At 36.9% G+C, this 21,069-nt stretch overlaps 1 non-coding gene across 1 annotated transcript; it reads left to right on the forward strand.

Moving 5' to 3' along the window:
• The first annotated feature begins 20,549 nt into the window (after positions 1-20,549).
• Positions 20,550-20,623, forward strand: Trnaa-agc (transfer RNA alanine (anticodon AGC)). Its single transcript has one exon. It is a non-coding gene; the product is annotated as a tRNA-Ala (tRNA).
• The last annotated feature ends 446 nt before the right edge of the window (positions 20,624-21,069 follow it).

Consider the following 21,069-nt stretch of genomic DNA (forward strand, 5'->3'; position numbering starts at 1 on the left):
AAAGTTGGGAGAATGCCTTTATGATACTTTAACATAAACACTAATATATTAAATCGAACAAGTTCATAAATGGGTAGAATTTTAACTTGACAAAGATTGGCAAGCTTGAACTGCGAGAATTGCTCTTAGAAATCAATCTTATCGCACGTTTTTGTAACATAGATAATTTCTCAACATGAGTTGTATATGTCTTACATCATATTTCATTACGATAATTTAAATGTGGTAATATTATTGCATTGTACATATAAATAAAAATTTTCTAGGTACAAAACCTACCAATTTAGATAAGACTCCAACACATTTTGATATGTTTTGTAAGTGGTGCTTTCACTCAAGACACTCATGAATAGAAGTACCAAGAAATTTATAATTTGAATTCCTTCAATAATAACATTTTCAATCTTAATCAGATCAGAATTTACAGAAATTTTCTTTTACTTAGAGTGAAATAAAACATACTTTGTTTTGTAAAGTTCAAAAATAATTTGTTACATCTAAACCATTCATTCAACAAATGTAATTCATTATTCAGGGCAAATATAAGTGTATTTACATTTCTCTGAGAATACGATACTACAGTGTCATCAGCAAAAACAGAAGTATTTTTGAACAATTTACAATATCATAAACATATACTAAAAATAACAATGGCCCCAGCACAGAGCCCTGAGGTACACCAATGTTTACCTCTCCTTGCATGGATTCGACACCATCAACCACCACATATTCTTTTCTATTTAACAAGTAATTAGAAAACGACAGTAGGGGTAAACCCCTTATTCCATACGAATATATCTTTGTTAAAAGGATATGGTGGTTGATGGTGTCGAAAGCTATTGAGAGGTCCATGAACACAACACAACAAATATTACCTTTATCAATTTCTCAATCAGTGAAATATATCAAATTCATTGAGATGGAATGATTTTTCCGAAAACCAAACTGCTCAGAATTTAAAATATTCCCCTTGGGGGCCTTGTATCTCACCTGCTGCGTCACAGGCATACGCCAAGAGCATCTGCACCATCTGCTAGAGGGAGTCGGCATACAAGACGATTTCTTTCTCGCCCTCAATGAATATTGAATATTTTCATTATAGGATGCTCATGAATACGTTGTGGAAATTTTTTACGCTTACACCAAAATTGATGTAGACTGCATTTGTGTTATACCATACAGCGTCTTCACTTTTGTCCTCCTGCGACATTGTATACATACCCGGAACGAATACGTGTCATACTATAATGATCTGGATGAGATGATATGGTGGTATTTGACTTCAAAATGATAAGAGTCAATCATTCAAACACTACTGTGTATTTTATCGTTAAATTTCTTGTTATTTTCACCCTCCTACTATGTTACATAGGTGGAATCACTACACCACATTGGGGGGCCTGGTATCTCAACTTCTGCATCACGAGCATACGCCAAGAGTATCTGCACTATGCCAAGCCTTAAGACTCTGCAGCTACAGGGAGTCAGCATACCAGACGATTTCTTTCTCACGGCATAAGCATCGGGGGCAAGGGTATTCAATTCAATTCAATTCAATTCAATTCAATTTAATTCAATTTAATTCAATTTAATTCAATTTAATTCAATTTAATTCAATTCTATTCAATTCAATTCAATTCAATTCAAACTAGAGAGGGGCCGTCAAAGGCGGCAGACCCACGCCTAAGTACAAAGTCGGGGTAAACATGATGTGCATTCGGTCATCTACCAGAATTCGGCCACTTAATTGCCAGTGTGCTTTATCACCAGCCAGTGAGTTCTACCAAAGATCGTACACTGAAGTGTACGATCTTTGGTTCTACAGTCACATCACACGCAAATCACATCATTACACATACGGTATTAACACTCATTCACGTACAGGAAAGTCCTTAAGTCTCCTCCAAAAATCCATCGAAAATCCCAAATTCCACCGTCAAAAGTGCAGAATCGGAACTTTTCCAAGCGCGCGCGAATTAAGTCCAGTTTTAAGAGTATTGTCTACGCGACGGGTCGCGGAAAAAGCGCTAAAAATCGAGAAATACGCCGTTTTCTTGCGGGATATTTTGATTATAGCAAGCCGAGAGTGTGATGATATCAAAGGTCGTATGAGTGTACGATCTTTGATGGTATCCACAAAAGCAAAAAAGAAAAACAAAATTTACGTACCCCCTAGGCAATTACCCCTATGATTAGTGTCTACGGGAATTATTCAATGCAAGGGTTGAATGCAAATGTCAACTGCACCAGTATTCGGCCACCAACGAGCGCCGCAACGTCCCCGGTGCAATTTTGCACCAACAGTGTAGAGCGCGATGCATTTTCAGCGGCCTTGCACACGCATTGACATTGAGCACGCATATCGTGCAGTGTGACTGCGACCGAGCAAAATGCTCCTCCAACGAAAAAAAACAATCAATGTTAATTTGAAAAATCATCAAATATCAAAGGTCGTATGAGTGTACGATCTTTGATGGTATCCACAAAAGCAAAAAAGAAAAACAAAATTTACGTACCCCCTAGGCAATTACCCCTATGATTAGTGTCTACGGGAATTATTCAATGCAAGGGTTGAATGCAAATGTCTACTGCACCAGTATTCGGCCACCAACGAGCGCCGCAACGTCCCCGGTGCAATTTTGCACCAACAGTGTAGAGCGCGATGCATTTTCAGCGGCCTTGCACACGCATTGACATTGAGCACGCATATCGTGCAGTGTGACTGCGACCGAGCAAAATGCTCCTCCAACGAAAAAAACAATCAATGTTAATTTGAAAAATCATCAAATATCAAAGGTCGTATGAGTGTACGATCTTTGATGGTATCCACAAAAGCAAAAAAGAAAAACAAAATTTACGTACCCCCTAGGCAATTACCCCTATGATTAGTGTCTACGGGAATTATTCAATGCAAGGGTTGAATGCAAATGTCTACTGCACCAGTATTCGGCCACCAACGAGCGCCGCAACGTCCCCGGTGCAATTTTGCACCAACAGTGTAGAGCGCGATGCATTTTCAGCGGCCTTGCACACGCATTGATATTGAGCACGCATATCGTGCAGTGTGACTGCGACCGAGCAAAATGCTCCTCCAACGAAAAAAACAATCAATGTTAATTTGAAAAATCATCAAAATACGGGCCAGTTTGTGATGACGGAGAACGAACTTTCATAAATCTAGAAGGACATAGTCCCTCAAATAGGCCTAAACGTAAATTTCGGAATTCTTACGAACATTTGAGCAGCGAAGTCGGATCGTTGGGGAGTTTATGTGTTCGTATGGTAGCGGAAAATCGCAAAGTGAGAAACGGGAAATTTTCGGAATGGTCACTATACCATGGGGTCAAAACTTCAAGGTCACACAGAATTTGCAAGGGTCAACCGATTATCACCAAAATCTAATCGATTCTTTCCTGTCATTATCCAAACATTCCCTGAACATTTCGTGCAAATCCGTTTACCCGTTCTCTTGTTATCTTGTACACAAACAAACAAACAAACAAACAAACAAACAAACAAAAAAAACAAACAAACAAACAAACAAACAAACAAACAAACAAACATACGGAACCCTTTACATAACCCCCTGCCGATTTTCATCGGCGTGGGTAAAGATATTCTCCTTGGTAAGATAATCATAAATCACAGGCATACGCCAAGAGTATCTGCACTATGCCAATTCAATTCAATTCAAAAGATATTCTCCTTGTTAAATAATCATAAATATTTTCTCTCACATCATTTTTTGCACTGGAGAGGAAAAGCTTTGAATGTTTCTGTACATGGCAGTTGCCGTAACTGAATAGGTAAGTGATTCCACAATTTTGGTGCCATAATTCTCTGCTCACTAAAGGTACGTAACACGTTGAAGGGAATCATTGTAAAAATGTTTTTTTTTTTTTTTCATTCCACCCCATCCCCACCAATCCAGGAATTCTGCCTCTCGAAGTTGTAAAGGCCGTGCAACCAGGAGTGGTAAGTCAATGAATTTACACAAACAGGGATTTACACGTTCGGGTATCACTTCCGGCTCTAAAGCCGCGAAAATTATGTCTGCAGAGGCCAATGCTAACGGGGGCGGGGTTCCTACCGACGGGCTGGTCGCTACCTGCCAGTCGCTTGGCGCGACAGGGACCAAGGATGTTTGCCGCCCGGCAGCCGGCGACGGAGCTTCGAAATAACTTCAATGTAAACTGAGACCTATTTGGTAGACTGCATGAAAACATTCAAAGAATATGCTTGCGAACGTCATTACTGATCAAGTACATTTGTGCATCGACATCTAAAGAAACATTTATAGTATATCACAATTGTCAGTTGTAGAAAACGTGTATAACTATGAATGAATTTTATCAAATTAGAAAGAAAAATAGAAAGAGTAGGATATGAAAGGCATAACAAAACTTGGAATGTTACTGATGAAGCAATGGGCAGAGAAAATAATACAAATATATGATTTATATAAAAATTGTATATTACAGAATCTTGACAAAGTATTTGATAAGAAACAGATACGTGATATTATGGATGAATATTTTGTTAATATTGGATATGATTTGAATTGAAAGTTTGATCAAAATTCTACAGATGATCTTTTTTTATGCCATATGTGAAAGTAAATGAACGCACTGCTTATGTTAACCCTGGTCCTGAGAAAGAAATCATAGATATCATCATAGATTATACGCATATGATATTAGACGATTACAGTTTCAATGAAGCGTTATTTATATGACCAAAACAATATACAAGTGTAGTTGTCTGTAATGCAAAAAAAATAAAAGAAAATCGATTAATCTAGGCATTAGATGGAACCTCTTTTATTTTTGTTGCAAATTAATGACATTTTCAGTGGTGCTGAAATTTCAAAGCTTCTTCTTTTTGCTGATGATACGATCGTATGTTCTTTTTTTTCACACAAGAATGCTTAAGAATAAAAAATCCTTTTGAACCAAGCATTTCCTCTGATGACAGTGGGTTTTATTTAGATAAACTTACAATGAATGTCCAGAAAACTAGTCTTATGTTATTAACCAAGAGAAAATATAATATTGAAAATCTCTTTATTCGTATCTGTGAGTCTCACGTAAAACAGAGATTGCATGATGAGAATGTTACCTGGAATGCTCATGTATATAATTTCTCTATAGTGTTGGTTAAGAATATTGGTGTTATGTATAAGTTGCAGTCAATGCCTAAAGTGTTCATATAAGTGTTTATGATTTAAATGCTTGACTGCATTTGTCATATCAAATTATGATTCGGGGCAATGCATAAAAACCCAGTTGAACAGAGTTTGCGTTTTACAAAAACGGGCAATGCGTATCGTAGACCATGCTTCATAGCTTTGCCATTTTTCGTGATATTTATCTTTCGCAGTTGGGTATATGTATTTATGTTGCAAAACATTACTTCCAGAATCCCTTTTTAGACTTTTTTTCGATGAACCGCGTTATTCATGACTACGAAACAAGAAATTCTGTCATATCATTATCAATATTATTACTTTATTATTATTATTATTATTATTATCATTATCATCATCAACATGTACATAATCGTGCCAGTAAATCACCAAAGATTATGGATTAAGGATTAAGTCCATTGTTCATCCTAAAAACTAAAACTGAATTTTAAAAAAGATAATTTTCGTTTTTAGCTCATATTCATTTCCAACAATTACCGACTGTTGCTTAGATCAAAACCTCACTCCAAGGATGAATCTCTGAATCTACCTTTGTCAAATTCTAATTGCTTTTACTGGTTTAGATAAACATCATGTAATGTCTTACTGATTTCCAAATGGTTTTAATTGTCCATTTCGTTTGTGCATTCTGTTTTGTTTTTCGTTCTTTAAGTCAAACCAGGGATTATTTTCGTTAAATATATAAAATGCGCAATTTACCGTATCTTACATAAACCAACATTCTCAAAATCAAGAGCACTTGATAAAGGACGAGGAGCCCGAAATTTGTGCGTCAAATAATAAACTGTTGGCTTTGATAGCATGACCTTGAGATCTGTTCTATTTGTTATATATTATGATATACATATATTATTCAATACATATAGGTCATATATATATTATATACATAGAGAGAGAGAGAGAGAGAGAGGGAGGGAGATATAGGCGTAAGACAGTATAATGATCCACTTGTTCAGACCGAAGCTTCTTCTTTCTCTTTCTTTTATTTTGTTCTCAAGCCTTTGGCCTTCACCAGTTGACACATTTCTTGTATGCATATATATATATATATATATATATATATATATATATATATATATATATAGCATGTATGATAATAATTATGATAATAACATATATATACGCATATACATAAATGTATATATATATATATATATATATATAGTTGAAAGAAATTGGACTGAGGCGGGACGTTGCTCTCGATCTTAGTCTCCCTTTTATTTGTCAGTCAAAGGGAGACTAAGATCGAGAGCAACGTCCCGCCTCAGTCCAATTTCTTTCAACTATCATGCATCCAACAATGCGGCACCGCCTACGTTCGGGACCCAGGGAACTATTTCTCACATATATATATATATATATATATATATATATATATGTACATATATATATATATACATACACTGTATGTGTTTGTGTGAGTGTGTACTGTGTGAGTGCTAGCGCACACGTTAATGAAATTAAGGCTACCATGTTTAAAGCTGATGGCCAGGGCAGTACTAGACTCGAGAGAAATGAAAATGACATGACAATTTCTTTTAGTTCATTCTTTGGCCCTTGTCTTTATTTTATCTTATTTTTTCCTTAGTAATATTAGCGCATCGACAATTGATTCACTACACAAATACAAGTTAAGACGAAGCCGGGCGAAGATAACAATTTAAGAAACAAACGAAAAATAATTGAGAGAAACGAAAGAAAAGAAAGAAAAAAATCATCGTAATTCACAGCATCGTATAAAACACAAACACTTCGAATTAGGTATGCAAAGATGCATACCATTATAATCATTTTCCCCATGGAGATGTTTTCACTGAAATCTAATCATTAAATCATTAACTCGTCCAATTTGTCATTAAATAGCATCAAAAATAAAGCGCTGCTACCGAATGTACTCAATTCAATAAAGAAGTTTTCCCCTATATCAAAGTCATTCATCAATAAGCCTACATATATACATGTAGTTAACTTACTGTACATAATAACACAGTACAGTTCCAGCATACAAAGTGACCAAAACTATTAACAAAATACAGTCATTACAAATAAACATGTATGGCACTTGATTATACAAAGGCCACATGTCAAAATATTCTGGTGAACAAAATAGTCATGTAGATTTTGAAGGAAAAAAATATTTATTTATATTTCAACAAACGCTAATATTTATATTTTACTGACAATTATTTATGACGATGGCAGATCTGAAAAGGCTCTCACGCAGCTTGACGCACCCGACTTCGGATTTCCATCTCCTGTTTGTTTGTTTGCTTGTTTCATTTCCATCTAAGAAAATGGCTGGATAGCCCATAATCGGCTGCAATACAGCTGGTCTTCCATTGAGTTCAGTTGGATGTGAGGCGGGACCACTTCACCGGGTTAAAAACCCTACTCTTTGTGATGAATAAATGAAGCGGGATCTTTTACGTGCCTGAGATGTGACTCTCTCACCCACGGGACCTCCATTTTATCTCCTATCCAAGGGACAGAGTGTTTTGCCTCTTGCTGGAGAGGACGGTATGATAACACGCAACATTGCTCAGTGGGTCCCGGGAATCGAAGCAGGATCCTCTGGATCGTTTGAGGAAGACACGTTATCGACTGAGCTAACTCATCGTCCACCGCCTCTTCACTCATAACTCTCTATGTTGTCAACATTATCTGATCATAAGGATCTATTAAAAGAAAGAAAGAAAAAAAAATTAAAATGAATTCTTGGTATGAATACTGACTTGTGTTGATCCATGGTGCTCTGATCACACCTCGTGTGGCGGAATGAATATCTCGATACGTGTCATACATCTCATAATAATTTTTTATAATCTTTCCTCAGATATAGCTTAGATATGCCTACAAAGCAACAACAACCACAACAACAACAACAACAACAACAGCAACTTTCCAAACCAAAAATTTGCCAGTGCCATAACTGTGCCATGATATGTCGATCATTGTTGAAGTATACTAACAGGATCAACAACAGACATTGGAAGACACTATTCCTTAGACATAATGATGAGTATAACTTCTATGTTACTATAAACGTTACTAATCAAATGGTGTAAGTTCTTATTCATCCAGGTAACGATCAATAAAGGTACAAAATAAATCAATTCATCTGGACTTACTGTTTTAATTCCGAGAACGGTTTCACGTCCGATCCTGAACGCTTTTATTCGAACAATAACGTCAGTAGTGCGTCTGCGCCGAGTGGCAACGATGCCTTCCCGCCAATAAATCAGACGAGCTGATGAAGCGTCCAGGATCGGACGTGAAACCGTTCAAAACAGTACGTCCAGATGCACTGATTTAATTTTGTACCTTTAAACGTTCTTAATATAGTAAATACATACATTACAGTGAAACATACAAGTTGCACTCGGTTTAGGGGAGGGTGCATTCCAATGTACTTTGTTAGTCGTATGAGTACTTAAGTAATATTTGACAGATGATGTCACTGTCAAAATTCTGGTTTGGAAAGTTTTGTGTGAGTGTATCTATTATTATCAAATCTGAATCAAAAATATTTCTTATAATATATATGGCACAGGCCCATTTTGGCTACATAATATAAGTGATGATTAGGTATTGTAAATCAATATAAGTCAACATGCATTTGCATTGATTAGTTCCTTAAAAGCGAGGATTCAATGGGTTGTGACGAATGTAAATGAAAAGGAAAAAGGCTTAGTCCACGTGGCTTTTGTTTTATAAGAATACTCGTAGAGGGCGCTACGTCCATGACCATCCCCCCAGCCTGGAACTTTCGCGAGCACAGGGTCAGAGCTACGCAAAACGTGTAAGTCACTGACAACTGTTTTAAGCTACTGAAATCCTTGCATCTGATTGGCTGAGAGCAAATTTGTCAGCAAAAATTACTGACAAAACATTTGATCCACTATACCCACGGTACAGTCTTGAGTACCATGGTACCATAGTGCCATTTTTTGTCTCAGCCATTCGATTTGGCTCTGTGCAAATTATTCACATACAAGGTTGCGTGATAGTCACAGTCTCGTTTGGCAAATTCTGCCATTTGGGCTTACCTGTTGCTCAAATACAAGGGTCATTAGACATTTTACAACCATATCCCTTTCAGGTAAACATGACTTCGTTCCTTTATGAGATAGGAATGTTTGGTTTATCTAAAAATGACTGCGCTTCTGTAGAACTGTTGATATTGGCTACTATAAGTACACTGTATATTATCTACAGCGATTTCTTATAGTTAATATCAATTCATTTTATGCCAACTTTATAATAATCCCCGCAGACATGATATCCAGAGCACTGTTTCACTCGTGATGACTTTCTTACCTGCCACATCATTTCCTGATGAACCTTTGATGAATTTTGGATCCAAAATACCATGTGCCCCTTACTGGATAGTGTTTCGCATTTCTTTTCACATGTTGTTTTTATGGTTATCTCATGAATCGTAATTATACTTGGATTACATTTCTGCACCTTCTATAATAGCTCTCAGTTCTAACCTTCCTCGATTCTGTTCTACTTTCAAATTTCGAGTTGCAATCTTTCATTGTAGAATTAAAAAAATGCAATATGATCTAGTTTGATTGTCAATCTATGTTTCATCTCAAGACATACAAGAATGTGTTCCTGACGAACCACAGTGAAGGGATCTTTGAACATCACGTTGGGAAGCAGGGCCCCGTTTTATCAAAAGATAAAATCGATTTTAAATTTCTTCACCACACAGGTTGCCATAAACTTACAGTTGAAATCATCTATGTAATCACATTTAACTTTTCATAAAACAGGGCTTAGGACTGTTTGTTTAATCTGCCATTAATATCTACTGCTGTCTTTCTTTCTAGATGCTTGGCAAATAAAAATAGATGATGAAAATGATGATCATGATATTGCGTGTTTTATATTTCTCTTCTTGTACATATCCTCTAAAAAAATACGAACCGTTCTACCCATATTGAGGCATTCTTGTCTAATTTCATAAATCTGCCACTGTGTCATTATATTGTCACAAAATTGCCTAGAGCACCCCTCTCACTGTAATGGATCAGTTCGGAACTGTGCACTGGAGTGTGTACTGTACTGTAGGCATAGGTTATGTGTTAGAGTACACAGGTCATGAGTGTGTGTATGTGCCTGACCCAGTGTCAGGTCAGTATAACGTTTAGTGCAAGTGCACTTGTCTTCAGAGTGTGGGGTGACGGCTTTCTTTTGCCAAGGTGCCGTTTTGGATGCTGCTCATGTGTACTTCTCAAGTCTCTCGCTCGCGCTCTGTACTTGAACCGACATACACTGCAGCTGTATTGGAGTTGATCCTCCTTGATTTAACACATTCGGAACCAGGGGCGGATCCAGGAATTCTGTAAACGGAGGGCGTGACTAATATTTCTGGTGCCACTTCCGGGTTTCATTTCATTTTTTTCTTTTTATTTCTTTTGTTTTTAACGAAAAATAAAGGGGGGCGTGCGCCGGTTGCGCCCCCCTCTTGATCCGCCACTGGGAACGGTATGTACCCTGACTGTTGACTCATTTTGTGATGTCTTGACCTAAATAACAAGTGCATGCAGTGGGTAGCCTACTGATTGTTGGTGGTTGCTCTTATGTGCGAGGGTATGAGGTGACCATGAGTGAGTGAGCGATAAGCTGAGGTGCCATAAACTTTGGCGAGTATCCCGATTGAGTTGGTGAAAATACTCAGTAATACAGGGGAAATTCGATATAACGAGATGGTAGGGGCCGAGTCGTTTTCCTCGTTATAGCCGATATCTCGTTATATCAGTAGGCATAAAAGAAATCATAACATAAAGACATTAATTTGCACATGTGGGACTGTCCATCATCTTTCAATCAATACTGATAACTTGGTAATGTGTGTGAGGTAATTACTCACCTTTATCGGTAAGAAGATGTTTTTCGCCAATGAAATCCAATATCAAGAATGTGTTTCTTATTAATTGTAGATGTTTGAATTTGTAAATCTATATAGCTTGCGTTTGTGTCAAGATCGTCTGTGGATTGGTATGTGGTTATGGTATGGGTGTGTGTTGTGTGTGGAAAGCTTCACAATGATGTGTGTGTATGTGACACATCCTGTATGTACTAGATATGACTGCGTGTGTGTGAGATGGGGAATTCCCTACGAAAGCCAAGCACCGCATCAGATTGCCTCACACCAGATGATGTCATGTATACATACGGCCGTCCCACCAAAATTTTTGGATGTATTGCGAATTGCGAAATTTGTCAAATTGTTTGTACAACGCAGTCGCGGTACGTCAACGTGCAATTTATAACTTTCTGTCAAACTAGCACAGATACAACCAGAAAGCCAGAGGGAAGATCACTTTACAAGAAAAGAAGCCTCCCTGTTTCATCTCGAAACAACTCTGCGCTTCTTGTAACTTACAGCTATCTTCCAACCTCATGTAAGTAACACTCTGTCAGCGTTCTTACGAAACATCGTAAAGCACATTCAGAATACATTCTGTTTTTCTGCTTTTGAACTGTCATTAATGATATTATTATACTCTTTATTCGCTTCATACAAAGCACATATGGTATATACAATAAAATGTTCCTAAAAACATACAGATACAATGTATATACACGGATACAGAAATAATGTATTAAACAAAAAATAACAGACACACACCATGCTCTTACTCTCTTTCTTTCGTTAACATGAAATATGGTCAGGTTACAAGAGTAGATATATGTTCAGGTAAATGTGTAGATACAGTTTGTTTGTTGTTGTTTTTTTTTTCTTAACGTTCAGTTTTTATACGTGTATCATGGCCGGCGGGGAGGGGGGGGGGGGGGGGGGGACGGGGTTGGGGCCCCCCTAGTTTTTTGCACTATACAAAAGAATACATAAATCGTCAACACTTTGAGCTCCCCCCCCCCCCCCACACACACACACACTTTTTTAGAAAGAAATAGATAGAAACCTTGAAGGTTATGTTTCTGCGCTGAAGACCATTTTTGTTTTGCTTGTCAGCTTTTTTTGGTTTCTTTTTTTTGCTTGTTAGCTCATGAAACCCGGGAGTGCCCACCTCCCCCCCCCCCCCCCCCCCCCCACACACACACACTTTTCAAAACGTTCCGCCGGCGTATATATCTTTCAGGAGTACCGTTCTTATAACGCGCAGTCATATCAATAATGTGTTTGTTGTTTTTTTTTTTCAGCTCTGAGTCTTCTCTCTCCTTCTCTCCCCTCTCTCTCTCTCTCTCTCTCTCTCTCTCTGTCTCTCACTTTCTCTGTCCTTCTGCTGTTTAAGATTAAATTTTCTGTTAAATTTGGATGTGAACTAAACATGGTTAGTCTTCGGACCTTTATCTTTTTTTTTTCATAAAACCAAAATTGAACTGAAGAAGCCAGTTCCGAGTTAGCTCATGGCATATTGGTACGAATGATCTCTCTTTTCTCTCAGTCTGTTTAATGGCACTTACATCGTTTTCAGAGCGTCATAATGCATAGGCTTTTCGTAACAATTTATGGGATTCATCAATCCTGTTCAAACAAAGAATCAACTTCCGTAGACCAGATGACCATAATAATCCGTCAGTTTAATACTTATAGAAAGCATCCATTTAATCATTGTACTAACAATCTCTTTCTATATCCAATAATTGATATTGCCAAATATCACTTTTGCTGTCAGGTGGACGTGCAGGCAAGCAGCATTTATGAGGATTACTTGACTAATCATTGCATCACAAAACTAAATGCTTAGGCCTGTCCAAGTAAATTTAAAATCAAACATGCCTATTGGTACGAATGAACTTTTTTCTACTCATGCGCAAAGTATAAGAACTGCAAACTGGCTTAGTAATTGAATTGATCGTTGGGCTCGGTGTAATGTAAAAAGTAACATTGAGTTCTTATCTGTATAAACTTTTAAACACTTTTACATCATGTTACAACAAAGTTTGAAATTACTATCTGACTATCTTGCATTAAAAGGGGGGAACTTCGCCTATTCTACGTAATTTTGATACCAACATGAATTCATTCATCCTTATAAAAAACTTTCTAAAAGCAGTAGGCCTACATTCTACACATACGGAGTGAAATTATACATTTACCAACAGAAATAAGATGAGTAATCTATTTTTAGCTTTTTCTCCGAAGCAATATTACAACTTTCGTGTTTACTTCAAACGCAAATTAAAACAGTTATTACTTAGTGGATACACACTACCAAGCCTTTAGCAACCTTTTTATGCTCCCAGTCTTTTGTCCTTGTCCGCAGCACCAAGTTGTTTAAGTGATTTCATGGTACCGATACAGCTTTTAATAATATAGCATTTTTGTTATTCAAACACTGCGAGATTTGTATGCAGTCTGGTTTGTGCGATATCTATGTGGTTCATTAGTTTATTACTCATCTATTTTTTTGTACTCGTGTAATTTTAGTTGGTCAAGACAAACATATCCGTTCTCCGTGTAACATTATAAGCCTATGAACTCGGGAACCTACAGTTTTACAAGCTTTAAAGCTTTTATGTAGGCCCCATCATATTTCTTATATTTACTAGTGACATTTTCATACGATGTGACCATGTACATTTGTGTCAAGTATATTTTCTTTTTTTTTTCTTCTACAATCAAAAGACATGATTCTATATATTTTGTACTCTTGTTTTGTTGTCAATAATTTTGTAATGTCATCATTGAGAAAATGGAAATATGAAATAAATTTGAATAATTTGAATAAAGCTTGCCTTCAAAACAGAAAAAAAAATCCAACAACCCTGGAAACCTTTTAGTCTATACTTGCCGGTTTGTCTGCTCTAAGACTCAGGTGAAGTTTCTTCACCAAGTAAGGTCCATTCATCGTAAGTCAGAACTTGGAGAGAGATGTGTTCATCGGGGTCATCCCACTAGACCGATACCCACGAGTCATACAGCCCACAGGTTCGACATTGAAAACAGGACCATTCAGAGTCATACAGCTCACGAGTCATACAGCCCATGAGTTCGACACTAGGTAAATAAAGTCCACGAGTTCGACACTATAGTTAAAAACAGCCCACGAGTTCGACAGATACAACACGGGGCTTAATGACGTATCGGTCTCGTGGGCCTTGTTAGCTTTTAATAGTGTCGAACTAATGGGTTGTAGGACTTGTGTGCTGCATGACTCGTGGGCTGTATGACTCGTGGGTGTCGGTCTCGTGACGTGCACCCGTGTTCATCAACCCTGCACCATGACGTAGTAAGAACAAGCTTCTTTTTTGTAATGTTGTTTTAGTTGATTTTGTACTGATATATCATTTTTTGTTTGTATCATATTATTATGTGTAAGTAAGTGTGTGCACGACTATTGTAATTTTTCATGTGAAGTTGGACCCTTCGGAAGACCAGCATGGCCATGAAGGCCGAGCTGAGCAGGGCAATATATCCCAGTTGTATTGTATCATTGTTATTTTTGTGATTTAACGGTGTATAAATAAACAAACAAACACGAACTGATACCTACGAGTCATACAGCCCACGAGTCATACAGACCACGAGTCGTACAGCCCACGGGTCATACAGCCCACGAGTCATAAAGCTCGCGAGTCATACAGCCCACGAACTACACACTAAGTGAACAAGGCCCCCTTGTTTTAATGACATGCCTTTTATATTTTCTCTTACATGATTTGCGCACTGTGACCTCACGATTGTTGGAAGTTTTTGTCTAGAGGGGACAGCACGTATATTTAGTAAAGTCTTTGTAATTCTAAATGTTTGATTGGAGAGTCCGATTTCCCTGGCATGAATGAATGAATGAATGAATGAATGAATGAATGAATGAATGAATGAATGAATAATAAAGATAATGACAATAATGAAAATAGTAGTAGTAGTAGTAATAATAATGACAATAATAATAATGATAATAATAATAATAATAATAATAATAATAATAATAATAATAATAAAGATAATAATGGTTACTTGTATTGCACACTTGTCCATCTTTCTGTGCTCATGGCGCTTCAAAAAAAAAAATGAAAAGAGATATAATGTACAAACATGAAAACAGAGAAGAAAATGACAAGCAACACGCAACTGTATACCTGTCCAGAAAAAGAACGTTGTTCCAAACATCATATATTGCAGTTAGAGTCCTCCAGTGTGAGAGTAAAAAGTTTGAATGTTTCTGTAGCTGGAAGTTGCCGTAACTAAATAGGTAAGTGATTCCACAATTTTGGTCCCATTCTCTGATCACTAAAGCCACGCGACACGTTGAGGGGAATCATGGTAAAAACGTTTGTCTTCATCCCACCCCACCCCCACCAATCCAGGAATACTGCCTCCCCATGTTGCTACGACCTTGTGATCAAAGCTGAGGTCTGTGGAGCTGATTTGCCCGGAAAGCCAATAGATTTAACCAAACTGGGATTTACAGAGTCAGGTATCTAGAGCCGCGAGAATGATGTCTGCAGAGGCTAATGCTAACAAGGGCCGGGTTCCTGCCGGCGGGTTGGTCGCTAAATTGCAGTCGCTTGGCGCAAGAGGGATCAAGGCTGTCTGCCGCCCGACATTCGGTGGAGCGGCCGGAGAGTTCTTACTCAAAGATGAGCTTTGAAATAACTAGTTTATTCGTCTTCAATGTAAACCAACTTAATTGATAGACTGCATGAAAACAGTCAAAGAATATGCCTACAACCGTCAATACTGATCAAGTACATTTTTGCGTCAACATTTAAAGAAACATTTATGGTTCGTTTTTTATATAGATCAATTCATGTACAAAATATTGCTGTTGCTGACACTTATGACACTCTTTCCCTTAGAACACACCAGGATGATCTAAGAAACCAGATTCTTTCATGTCATCTCAAAGCCTGGTAAATTTCCTTACAGGAAATGTATGGTTTGGTATACTTTTGACTGATATTTTGCATTTGACAAGGACTTAAAGCGTAAAAATAAGGGAAAAACGCTATTTTCACAATAATTTCTGTTTTTCAAACCAATGATGTGCCTTTTTTATGGTACGTGGCATCTAATATCTGACCGTGTTCTGGATCTAACATATCAAGGAATTGTACCACAAAATTATAAGACCTTTATGAGCACGTATAAAATTACAGAGAACAATTGAAATACCAAAGTCCTAAACAGACGAACGTCCGTGATGCTTTTATTTTTATCGCTGTTGCAAATTCTACTTTGTTGTACCAACTGTAATGTATACAATTACAGAGAACAATTGAAATACCAAAGTCCTAAACAGACGAACGTCCGTGATGCTTTTATTTTTATCGCTGTTGCAAATTCTACTTTGTTGTACCAACTGTAATGTATACGAAAATTTGGTGTTCCACCTAATGTACATATCCTGCAAAAATTGTACGTCTGCTGGCTGTACATGGGACGTAGCATTCTTTTAGATACAAGATTATACTCAGGTTTCGTCACGGACGTGCGTCCGCTATTTATTAATAAAGATCGTAGCCCATTAAACGTTATTGGCGATACTGTTCTGAGTCGTAATCAACTAAGATCTAGCCACACAATAGTATGTTTGTTTTGAGTTTCTGTCCATCCCTTGTCAAATGCGAGCCGAAATTACATTTTTAGACAAACCTCCGAGAAAAAAAAAAAGAACGTCCGTGATGATCACGTGGGGCACCATCTTGCTTTGATGGCGAAGGTACATTTTACCTTTGGCTCTTTAGCCGAGGAGCTGCATGTCATGTTAGGAGCGGACTGGGGTTTGTCTGCAGTTTTTGGACCATACGATTCACCGAAAATCAAGCAAATAATTAATATTTTCTCTGAAAATTCACCTTCTAATCCCTCTCTGAGCAGTATGTATGTTGAAAGGGTGTCAAATTTCTTGTAATTTGCATTGACAATACCTTTTCAAATTTTTGACAGAGTTAGGAAGGCTACGTACTCTCTGTCGATTAGTTACCAGTCCTGGAACATGGCCCTACAATTGTAGTAGTGGAACGAACGTCCGTGACAATCTTAGCGAACGTCCGTGACGTATGCGATCCGACCGATAGGGATAAATTGTCTCGAAAGTGTTCTTTTTTCTTTAAAACTTTTAGCTTCAATTGCACCAAATGAGCTTAGAGCAGTAGTTTCAGAATTTCAGTGATCATGATGAACAAACAGTTTAAAATTTACTCGCAATTTTACGCTTGTTTTCCCTGTAATTATATAAAAACAGCTAAACACTAAAAACCAGGTTATAGGAAAATGGAATTTTGCGTAATCTGTAATTTCTGTGCATTTAATTCTTTTTTTTTCTCTGATGAGGTTTTGCAGACAATTTGCACTATTATAGGTTCTGAAAGTTTCGCTCACGGACGTTCGGTCCGAGAAAGGAAATTTCTGATAATTACAAATATATCGCTGTATACATTACGTTAATGTTACTTGAAAATATTACCAAATTACTGAGTCTCTCATACTCAAAAGTGAGTAACGTTCAGCATTCAATTTACCTGTATTAACATAAGGAAAACGTTTTACTGACGGATGTTCGTTGGTAGAATAAGTCCATGGATTATAATCATAGTAGGAGATAGAGGAACAGTGCCAGTTTTTAGTGACAGATGCTCTCCGTGTAATCTTTTGAGTAAGGTATAGCTGCCATCTCAAACAGAACACATCCAGTTTTGGTCTCCATCACGGACGTTCGCTGTAATTGTCACAATATTGTATGCCTTAATACATTCTTACTTTTCTCTTCACAACGATTTTTCTCTCATTCCCTAAGTAGCCTGAACATGCTGCGACCAAACAGAGAAAAAACAAAACAAAACAAATCCGAAAAGTCACATTCAAAATATATTGAAACAGAAAGGATGAAATGACGGTCGAAGTCTGTAATGGGCATGTGTCAAGAAGAAACGTAAAAGTTTCAAAAGGACGTGGAAGCAGTTGAATGGAAATGAGAGGAAACAGAGAAGGGATCGAGCTCCAACACACAGAGAAAAGAATTTCTAGTGCACTCCCGTTATACCGAATTCCTCTGGAGGAGCTTGTTTGTTTGTGTATTTTTTATTCGTCGATGCGTAGTCATAAGCGAAAAAAAAAATAACGCAGTATACAATCATTGTCTGATGAAAGCACGCAAGTCCTCCGTCTATCATGACACGATGTTTTTTATACTCATCAATTATAATGAAAAGCAATGTTGATTTGCAGTTCTGTCCCAGATGTTTTTTCATCATTTTACTTTTAAGAGACAGAGAGATCTTCAAGTTGTTTATGCTCCTGTGCTTACTTTGCAAACACATGTTAAAAAAGTGATGATTTAGTAATAGGTTTAAGGTCGCACTTTGATACGTTCGCTCTTCCAAAGATTCGTTACTCCGAATGTCCAAAGGTTTGTTATTCCGAAAATGAAAAAAATGGTTGGTACTGTAGTTAATTCAGGTTGTTTCTTATTAGAAACTGTTCTTATTCCGAAAGTTTGTTAATCCGAAAATTAAATATTAAGGTTCACTATTCTTTAGGTCCGTTCTTCTATAAGTGGAATGGGCCTGATGTTCGTTTAGGTTAAAACGATTATATTGAGGTTTTGAAATCTGGAGGATTTGGTTGTTAATTTGTTTCTCCACATTTGGATAAACGAACCTGATTTTTCATATTCCAATTAACAAACCTTTCGATTAACCTTCGGAGATTCCTGTCGTTCCCGAATAAAAAAGCTTCATGATTATACGAACCTTAATCAATTTTCGGATTGACAAACCGTATGAATAACGAGCTCCCGAAATGACGCGCTACAATTTAATGTTTGTTATAAGAACCATATTATATTGTATAATATCGAAGTCACAAACATCCATCCATGTTATATGGACTTACTGTGTCTTGTTATAACGAAACTTCGGAGTATCGAACCTTATATCATTTCTGAATGATATAATAACACAGATTCTCCTCGGTAACAGTGTGTAACACAAGGAGCAAACGCAGAGGGATTTCTTCCTAGACACATTGAAACGTATTTGTTTGTCCTCCCGAGCTAAAACTTCGTATTTCGATAACAGAGCACATTTCTTTATTTTTCTATGTCAATTCTTTGTCATATGTAGCTATCATCATGTTCGTTATAAGTAGATTTTGCATTGTACACTTCAGATAACAAATTTAGAACCTGAATGTTTACATCATGATTACGAAATTTTGATAAATATATTCGTTCTCAGGGATGGACTACGTCACTGAGATTACACGTACGTTTGTACATTCATTTACGAGAGATGGAAAAGTGTTTTCTTTGATTCCTCAGCATGGGAAGATAAACAAGCCTTTACAACTGATAATTGGTAATATTTATTTAGGATTTTGCAGAGGAGTCTGTTCTGGACATGAAATAGCTGTTTGTTGAGAAAAGAATGCGTTTCCAACTCAAGAGAACTGCATTGTTCAATATCTTGTTTGTTCCGAACGTCCGTCAGCTATAAGCGACCCTCCGTGATGAAAACTATGCTATGTTTGTTGGGTTATAGAGACTTCCAAGATCAGATTCATATTCAAAAAGTATCGTATTATTTGGGAATAATGATTAAAGTGTGGGATAGTGAAATAAGGGGTCAAAATATTGAGTTTCTGTAAAATGCGCGTAAATTGGAGAAAGTGTTAGCGGAAGAGTAATATTTCAACAGAAATGACGAATTTGGTTAAATTATCAGTTGTCTACCATTACGTAAGGTTCAGAGTAAAAGCTTAATATTCTGCCAACACGTACACATGTCCCTTAAGATATTTCTTTACGATTTTAAAATGAATCAGATCTTTGCAAACTATGTTAACCTGTTCCATACGGGAACCTGGTGGCCTATGTATTAAGGCTATGGGGAATCCGGAATTCAGTATGGAACGGATTAAATGGTATTCAAATGTATGTGCAGTACTCTTCCTCACGGAGTTCGCTGCTCTGGACATGCTAAACTTCCGCGGTGAATAAAAACTTGTTCCTCCGGGAAAATCCTAATATAATTGGGTTCATATTAAAGCTTGAATTATACTCTTTAAGGTAAGATATTCGATTTGGAGAATTTCCTTTCTTTTTAAATGTTGCGTTGTTTTGGCTCAATTGTACATCGTTCAAAATTCTGACCCATATATAAATATTGTGTGCAGAAATAAACCGTAGGTGAATACAGCGTAAACTTTGTTCCAGTTTTGTTTTTTGTTTTTTTATCTTGTTATCTTGCCAACACGTGGACAACCTACTCAATATATATATATATATATATATATATATATATATATATATATATATATATTGAAACAAGAAAAGTATGTGTGTGGCACACATACACACACTATAGCTTCTGACCACACGAGCAAAGAGAATTAAGGGTTTGGGACGAACACCGATCTAGGGCTTTCAATAGCTCAGTCGGTAGAGCACCGGTCTAGCAATCCGGAGGTCTCGGGTTCGAATCCCGATGAAAACCCATTTTCTTTGCTCAAAGTTTTCGCTATATGTATATATATATATATATATATATATATATATATATATATATATATATATTTATATACATGTATACATGCTGTATGTGAGATAATGATACTGTATGTGAGAGAGAGAAAAAGAGAGAGAGAGTGCTCGCACACACGTTAATAAAATTAAGGCTACCATGTTTAAAGCTTGTGGGAATGGCAGTACTAGACTCGAAAGAAATTAAAACAATAAACCTTAGTTGACCCTTTACAAACGACGTGACAATTTCTTTTTGTTCATTCTTTGGCCCTTGAATTTATTTTATTTTATTTTCTTCCTTAGTAACATTAGCGCATCAACAATTATATACATTCACTGGACTAATACAAGTTAAGACAAAGTTGGTCAATGAGAAGCATTTAAGAAACGAGTGGAAAATAATTGAGAGAAATGACA

The sequence above is a fragment of the Diadema antillarum genome, unplaced genomic scaffold, assembly GCF_040938485.1.
Source record: "Diadema antillarum isolate AM-2024a unplaced genomic scaffold, OU_Dant_1.0 seq00000261_RagTag, whole genome shotgun sequence".
Lineage (NCBI taxonomy): Eukaryota > Metazoa > Echinodermata > Echinoidea > Diadematoida > Diadematidae > Diadema > Diadema antillarum.